This window comes from Arachis duranensis, chromosome 3, assembly GCF_000817695.3.
Source record: "Arachis duranensis cultivar V14167 chromosome 3, aradu.V14167.gnm2.J7QH, whole genome shotgun sequence".
In the NCBI taxonomy this organism is placed as follows: Eukaryota; Viridiplantae; Streptophyta; class Magnoliopsida; order Fabales; family Fabaceae; genus Arachis; species Arachis duranensis.
Genome location: NC_029774.3, coordinates 117,877,264 through 117,885,774, shown reverse-complemented (window position 1 = coordinate 117,885,774; position 8,511 = coordinate 117,877,264). Strand labels below are relative to the sequence as shown.

The 8,511-nt window shown below is 35.2% G+C and overlaps 1 non-coding gene across 1 annotated transcript; it reads right to left on the bottom strand.

The window, feature by feature from the left end:
• Positions 1 to 1,099: 1,099 nt before the first annotated feature.
• Positions 1,100 to 1,203, bottom strand: LOC127746185 (small nucleolar RNA R71). The gene has a single exon (XR_008007805.1). It is a non-coding gene; the product is annotated as a small nucleolar RNA R71 (small nucleolar RNA).
• Between the last annotated feature and the right edge of the window lie 7,308 nt (positions 1,204 to 8,511).

Here is an 8,511-nt window from a genome sequence, read left to right as displayed (position 1 = left end):
TTTTTATCATATCTTCTTATCTTATCTTTTTATCATATCTTTTCAAAATTTTATCTTTTTCAAAAATTTAATTTCAAACTATCTTATCTAACTTCTTATCTTCTTATCTTTTCAAATTTGATTTTAATATCTTTTTCAACTAACTATTTAACTTTTTGTTTGTTTCTTATCTTTTCAAAACCACCTAACTACTTTTCCCTCTCTAATTTTCGAAAATATCTCATCCCTTTTTCAAAAATTATTTTTAATTAATTAATTGTTTTAATTTTAATTCTATCTTATCTTTTATTTTCAAAAATCATTTAACTTCTTTTCAAATTTATTTTCGAAATTTCTTCCTTCTCCCCTTCTTCTATTTATTTATTTATTTACTAACACTTCTCTTCACCTCTCTTCATCTCAAATCACTGCCCCTACCTATTCATTCTTCTTCACTCCTATTCCCTTTCTTCTTCTACTAACATAAAGGAATTTCTATACTGTGACAGAGGATTCCTCTTTCTTTTCTTGTTCTCTTCTTCCCTATATGAGCAGGAACAAGAAAAAAGGTATTCTTGTTGAAGCTGATCCTGAACCTGAAAGGACTCTGAAGAGAAAATTAAGAGAAGCTAAATTGCAACAATCCAGAGACAACCTTTCTGAAATTTTCGAACAAGAAAAGGAAATGGCAGCCGAACCCAACAACAATAATGCAAGGAGAATGCTAGCCGAACCCAACAACAATAATGCAAGGAGGATGCTTGGTGATTTCACTAAACCAACGTCCAAGTTTGATGGAAGAAGCATCTCAATTCCTTCCATTGGAGCAAACAATTTTGAGCTGAAACCTCAATTAGTTGCTCTAATGCAACAGAACTGCAAGTTTCATGGACTTCCATCTGAAGATCCCTACCAGTTTTTAACTGAGTTCTTGCAGATTTGTGAGATTGTAAAGACGAATGGAGTAGATCCTGAAGTCTACAGGCTCATGCTTTTTCCTTTTGCTGTAAGAGACAGAGCTAGAACATGGTTGGACTCACAACCTAAAAATAGCCTGGACTCCTAGGATAAGCTGGTCACGACCTTCTTGGATAAATTCTTTTCTCCTCAAAAGCTGAGCAAGCTTAGAGTGGATGTTCAAACCTTCAAACAAAAAGATGGTGAATCCCTCTATGAAGCTTGGGAAAGATACAAGCAGATGACCAAAAAGTGTCCTTCTGACATGTTTTCAGAATGGACCATATTAGATATATTCTATTATGGTCTATCTGAGTTCTCTAAGATGTCATTGGACCATTCTGCAGGTGGATCCATTCACCTAAAAAAACACCTGCAGAAGCTCAAGAACTTATTGACATGGTTGCAAATAACCAATTCATGTACACTTCTGAGAGGAATTCTGTGAATAATGGGACGCCTCAAAGGAAGGGAGTTCTTGAAATTGATGCTCTGAATGCCATATTGGCTCAGAAAAAAGTGTTGACTCAGCAAGTCAACATGATCTCTCAAAGTCTGAACGGATGGCAAAATGCATCCAACAGTACTAAAGAGGCAGCTTCTGAAAAAGCTTATGATCCTGAGAACCCTGCCAATAATAATAATGGTGGGAGAAATAGGTTTGGCAATAGCAAGCTTTTTCCATCATTTTCTCAGCAATAGACAGAGAATTCTGAGCAGAGCCCCTCTAGCTTAGCAAACATAGTCTCTGATCTATCTAAGGCCACTTTAAGTTTCATGAATAAAACAAGGTCCTCTATTAGAAACTTGAAGGCACAAGTGGGTCAGCTGAGTAAGAAAATCATTGAAACTCCTCCCAGTACTCTCCCAAGCAATACAGAAGAAAATCCAAGAGGAGAGTGCAAGGCCATTGATGTAATCAATATGGCCTAATGCACAAGGGAGGAGAAGGACGAAAATCCTAGTGAGGAAGACCTCTTGGGACGTCCCTCAAGCAAGAAGGAGTCCCCTATTGAGGATCCAAAGGAATCTGAGGCTCATATAGAGACAATAGAGATTCAATTAAATCTCCTTCTACCATTCATGAGCTCTGAAGACTATTCTTCTTCTGAAGAGGATGAAGATGTAACTGGAGAGCAAGTTGCTCAATATTTAGGAGCCATCATGAAGCTAAATGCCAAGTTATTTGGTAATGAGAGGAAGCATGAACAGCTTCTCTCAATGTAGAGTCAAACAGAGCCCCCACAGTCAAACTCTAAGTTTGGTGTTGGGAGGCCATAACCAAACTCTAAGTTTGGTGTTGAACCCCCATATCCAAACTCTAAGTTTGGTGTTGGGAGTCCACAACATTGACCTGACCACCTTTGTGGCTCCATGAGAGCCCACTGTCAAGCTATTGACATTAAAGAAGTGCTTGTTGGGAGGCAACCCAATTTTTATTTATCTAATTTTATTTTATTTTCATTGTTCTTTTATGTTTTATTAGGTTCATGATCATGTGGAGTCACAAAAAAAATATTAAAAATTAAAAATAGAATCAAAAATAGCAGAAGAAAAATCACACCCTGGAGGAAGAACTTATTGGCGTTTAAACGCCAGTAAGGAGCATCTAGCTGGCGTTCAACGCCAGAACAAAGCATAGAGCTGGCGCTGAACGCCAGAAACAAGCATGGACCTGGCGTTCAACGCCAGAAACATGCTGCACATGGGCGTTGAACGCCCAGAATGAGCATCACTTCGGCGTTTAAACGCCAGAATTGTATGCAAAGGCATTCTACATGCCTCATTGGTGCAGGGATGTAAATCCTTGACACCTCAGGATCTGTGAACCCCACAGGATCACCTCAGGATCTGTAGACCCCACAGGATCCCCACCTACCTCAACTCACCTTCTCTCTTCTTCAACACTCACATCCATCCATCTCTTCCCCACCCAAACCCACCCTACATAGCCGAATACACACCTCTCTCCCTCCCCTCCATATCTTCTTCTTCTGCTTCTATTCTTTCTTCTTTTGCTTAAGGGTGAGCAACATTCTAAGTTTGGTGTGGTAAAAGCATAGATATTTTGCTTTTCCATAACCATTGATGGCACCTAAGGCCAGAGAAACCTCAAAAAAAAAGAAGAGAAAAGGGAAGACAAAAGCTTCCACCTCTGAGTCATAGGAGATGGAGAGATTCATCTCAAAGATCCATAGCTCAGTAATAGAGCATTTGACTGCACATCAAGAGAGCATGAGGAATTCCTTCATCAAGAAATTTCTGAGATACCTCAGGGGATACATTTTCCTCCACACAACTATTGGGAGCAATTAAGGATAAGAACACCAAAAGCACTAGGGATCAAGCAACAAAGGCAAGGAAGAGACATAAAGGAGCTCAAAAAGCATCATTGGCTCTTCAAGAAGAAAGCACCACCATCACTAAGGTGGACTCATTCCTTGTTCTTAATTTTTCTGTTCTTCTGTTTTATGTTTATTTATGTTTTGTGTCTCTACTTCATGATCATTAGTATTTAGTAACTATGTCTTAAGGCTATAAATAATTCCATGAAATCCTTCACCTCTCTTAAATGAAAAATGTTTCTAATTCAAAAGAACAAGAAAGTACATGAATTTCGAAATTATCCTTAAAATTAGTTTAATTATATTGATGTGGTGATAAATCTTTCTGTTTTCTGAATGAATGCTTGAAACAGTGCATAATTTTGATCTTGTTGTTTATGAATGTTAAAATTGTTGGCTCTTGAAAGAATGATGAACAAAGAGAAATGCTATTGATAATCTGAAAAATCATGAAATTGATTCTTGAAGCAAGAAAAAGCAGTGAAAAAGCAAAAGCTTGCAAAAAAAATATTTAGAAAAAGCAAGCAAAAAAAGCCAATAGCCCTTAAAACCAAAAGGCAAGGGTAAAAATGATCCAAGACTTTGAGCATCAATGGATAGGAGGGCCCAAGGAAATAAAATCCAGGCCTAAGCGGCTAATTCAAGCTGTCCCTAACCATGTGCTTGTGGCATGAAGGTCCAAGTAAAAAGCAAAAAGAAAAAAAAGAAAAAGAAAGAAATAAAGTTGTGATCCAAGGCAACAAGAGTGTGCTTAAGAACCCTGGACACCTCTAATTGGGGACTTTTAGCAAAGCTGAGTCACAATCTGAAAAGGTTCACCCAGTCATGTGTTTGTGGCATTTATGTATCCGGTGGTAATACTGGAAAACAAAATGCTTAGGGCCACGACCAAGATTCATAAAAGTAGCTGTGTTCAATAATCAACATACTTAACTAGGAAAATCAATAACACTATCCGAAATTCTAAGTTCCTAGAGAAGCCAATCATTCTAAACTTCAAAGGAAAAAGTGAGATGCCAAAACTGTTCAGAAGCAAAAAGCTAGAAGTCCCGCTCATCTAATTAAAATTAATATTCATTGATATTCTGAAGTTTAAAATTAGTCCACTTATTTCACTCAAGGTCCATTCCAATTTAATGCAAGAAAGTCCACAATTGCCAACCAATCAAGGTAATGCATATTTTAAATATCGACAAACTGGCCAACAAGTGCAGTAGGCCATTGATGAGCGGATAATTTATACGCTTTTTGGCATTGTTTTTAGGTAGTTTTTAGTATGATCTAGTTACTTTTAGGGATGTTTTCATTAGTTTTTATGCTAAATTCACATTTCTGGACTTTACTATGAGTTTGTGTGTTTTTCTGTGATTTTAGGTATTTTTTGGCTGAAATTGAGGGACCTGAGCAAAACTCTGAAAAGGAAGCTAACAAAGGACGCTGATGCTGTTGGAATCTGACCTCCCTGAATTCTAAGTGGATTTTCTGGAGCTACAAAACTCCAAATGGCGCGCTCTCAACGGCGTTGGAAAGTAGACATCCAGAGCTTTCCAGCAATATATAATAGTCTATACTTTATTCGTGATTAGATGACGTAAACTGGTGCTCAACGCCAGTTCCATGTTGCTGTGTGGAGTCAAACGCCAGAAACACGTCACGAACCGGAGTTGAACGCCCAAAACACGTTACAACTTGGCCTTTAACTCCAAAAGAAGTCTCAGCTCGTGGATAGATCAAACTCAGCCCAAACATACACCAAGTGGGCCCCGGAAGTAGATTTATGCATCAATTACTTATCTTTGTAAACCCTAGTAGCTAGTGTAGTATAAATAGAACTTTTTACTAGTTTATTAGAAGTCTTTGATCATTCGGTCTTGTGACCACATGGAGGCTGGCCATTCGGCCATGCCTGAACCTTTCACTTATGTATTTTCAATGGTGGAGTTTCTACACACCATAGATTAAGGGTGTGGAGCTCTGTTGTACCTCAAGTTTCAATGCAATTACTATTATTTTCTATCCAATTCGATTTATTCTTGTTCTAAGATATTCGTTGCACTTCAACTTGATGAATGTGATGATCCGTGACACTCATCATCATTCTCACCTATGAACGCGCGTGACTGACAACCACTTCTGTTCTACCTTAGGCCGGGCACATATCTCTTGGATTCCTTAATCAAAATCTTCGTGGTATAAGCTAGAATTGATGGCGGCATCATGGGAATCCGGAAAGTCTAACCTTGTCTGTGAAATTCCGAGTAGGATTCTGGGATTGAATGACTGTGACGAGCTTGAAACTCATGAAGGCTGAGCGTTAGTGACAGACGCAAAAGAATCACTAGATTCTACTCCAACCTGATTGAGAACCGACAGATGATTAGCCGTGCTGTGACAGAGCATTTGGACCATTTTCACTGAGAGGATGGGATGTAGCCATTGACAATGATGATGCCCTACATATAGCTTGCCATAGAAGGGAGTGATAAAATTGGATAAAAGCAGTAGGAAAGTAGAGATTCAATAGGGACAAGCATCTCCATATGCTTATCTGAAATTCCCACCATTAATTTACATAAGTATTTCTATCCTATTTTATTTATCTTTTAATTATCTAATCCAATCACATTTGAATCAGCCTGACTGAGATCTACAAGATGACCATAGATTGCTTCATACCAACAATCTCCGTGGGATCGACCCTTACTCACGTAAGGTATTACTTGGACGACCCAGTGCACTTGCTGGTTAGTTGTGCGAAGTTGTGACTAAGTGTAATTCACGTGTGAGAGCTACCAAATTATTGGAGCCATTGTTGATGATCACAATTCCGTGCACCATGGAGCCAGCCTTTAAAAGCAAAACGCAGGTCATTGAGAGTTTCACTGTTTCCCTTTCATTTTACTTGCTGTGAGTGAGAGTTTTGAGAGTAAAAGGGTTGGGGTTAAGGGTGGAAGAGAGTAAGTTTGTGAGGAGGAAAAATCAGTGAAGGTTTGGAGATTCATTTAGTGAAAAAAGAAAAATGGTTCGTAATTTTACTTTACCTAAAGAATACATTATTGAATATTTGAATCATCCTCAATGAGTAAGTAACTTTTTCTAAGTTTATGATAAATAAATATATTTATTTTTATGTTCTTTATTTATATATTTTAACTAATAAATTGATTATTATTATTATTATTATTATTATTATTATTATTATTATTATTATTATAGACAGAACTCTTGATTAAAATATATTTTTTAAAGAAAATGCAACCTGCGTTTTTAGTTTTCCAAAAAAAAAATCTGACAATTTATAAAACGCAATCTGCATTTTGCATCTTCCAAAAAAACCTGACAAAAAAAGTAAAACACAAGCTGCGTTTTGTGGTTTCAAAAAAAAAAATTTGTCCATCACTAAATGCAGGCTGCGTTTGGCCTAAAACAAAATAAAAAAAAAATTGAAAACCATGCAAAAAAACAAAATGCAGGCTGCGTTTCTTTTGTTTCCTGAAAAAAAATGAGCCAAAAGTAAAACGTAGCTTACTTGTTAAGCCTGACATCATAACAGGACAAAAATTGTTTATATGTCCATTCTATTAAACAACACCAATATTTATTCTATAACAAAAAAAAAATGAGCCAATGTATTAATATAGATAAAATAATTATTAAAATAAATTGTTGCTCACAATTTAAAAAGAGGACAAAAAAATCACAAAATGTGATTAAGAAAGATAAAATTTTGTCCTCACCGAAATTAGAAGTTATAATTTATATTTGAAATCTATGATAAAAAAAATCATTAGCATTAATTTTTTTATGAAAAATTTTATTGTTTTTTAATTTCAGTCGTTGATCACTAATTAGATGATTTTTAATTGAACCAAAACGAAATTAATTATTGTTTTGAATCTAATTAAGTAGCTAAGGTGTGATTCGATTTTAGTTGATTTTTTTCGTTAGTAGTTTATGATTCTATAGGTGAATAATGTTTTATCGTTGATGGTTTGAATTGAATGTAATGTAAAAGTTCTGCATTAAAGAAAATATTTTTCTGTAACACGAAGATATTTGAGTATATTGTTTAAGAATTTTCGGTGTATGTGTGCTGATAAGTTATGCATAATTCAAAACTCTTCTTCTCCCTCATCCTCATCTTCTGTTGCTTCTGTTTCTTTTTCATCATCATCATCATCATCATCTTTTTCTTTTCTTATTCATCTTTTTATTATTATTTTATCTTCTCAAGTTTTTTCTTGTTTTACTCTTTTAATAAAAATTAAAACAAAAAAATCAAACAAAGAAGAAGAAGAAATACATAATACTGTAAAATTATTTAGAAGAGGATGAACTTACATTCATTCAACTAAAAGAAAGAAAGAAATAAGAAAAAAAAGAAAAAAAATGCAGTATTAGAGAAAATATTTTTCTGTATTTGCAGCAAATTTGGGTATAACACGAAGATATTTGGACGTAACACGAACATATTTGAGTGTATTATTTAAGAATTTTTGGGTGTATATGTACTGATAATTTTTGTATAATTCAAAATTTTTTCTCTTCTTCTTTATTTTCTGATGCTTTTTTTTTCATATTCTTATGTTCTTTTTGGGAGAAAAATTAAACAAAGAAAGAAAATATATATAATGTTATAAAATTAATAGAAAAAAAGAGAAAAAATAGGAGAAATACAAACAATATGCAAAGGAAAAAAATGACAATAAAATATGCAAAGAAAAAGTAGGAAAAATACAAAAAAAAAAAAAGAAGAAGGAAGAGAAAGAGGAAGAATATGAGATATAAACAAAAACGTAATTTTATGTTTTATGTAAGTGAAAAAAATTAACAGTACTCATCCATTTATATATAGATGTATTAATGACTGATTTTGATATATAACTAGCATTTGTTTATTCTAAATAAAAAGCGATTATCTACTGTGCCGCGGTGGTTAAAAGAGAGAAATCAGAAATTTCAAACGTTTTATAAGGGGGTAAAGAAGCTATAAAGTAAAGTGGCTGAGATCGTCAACGTTGGTGGTTGAGGAATGGGTCGGTGGGGGCGTGTGGACTCCCCCTTCCATTGCTGCTTTTGTTGATTCGTCAGACCAAGACAATATCTTCAATTCCCCCCATTCATCCCCCTCCCTAATTCCCTTCTTTTCTTCATTATTAATGTAATTGCAACCTGCACCTCACATGCACCCAATCCGACCCATCCCTCTTCAATTCCATTTCTAATTTCA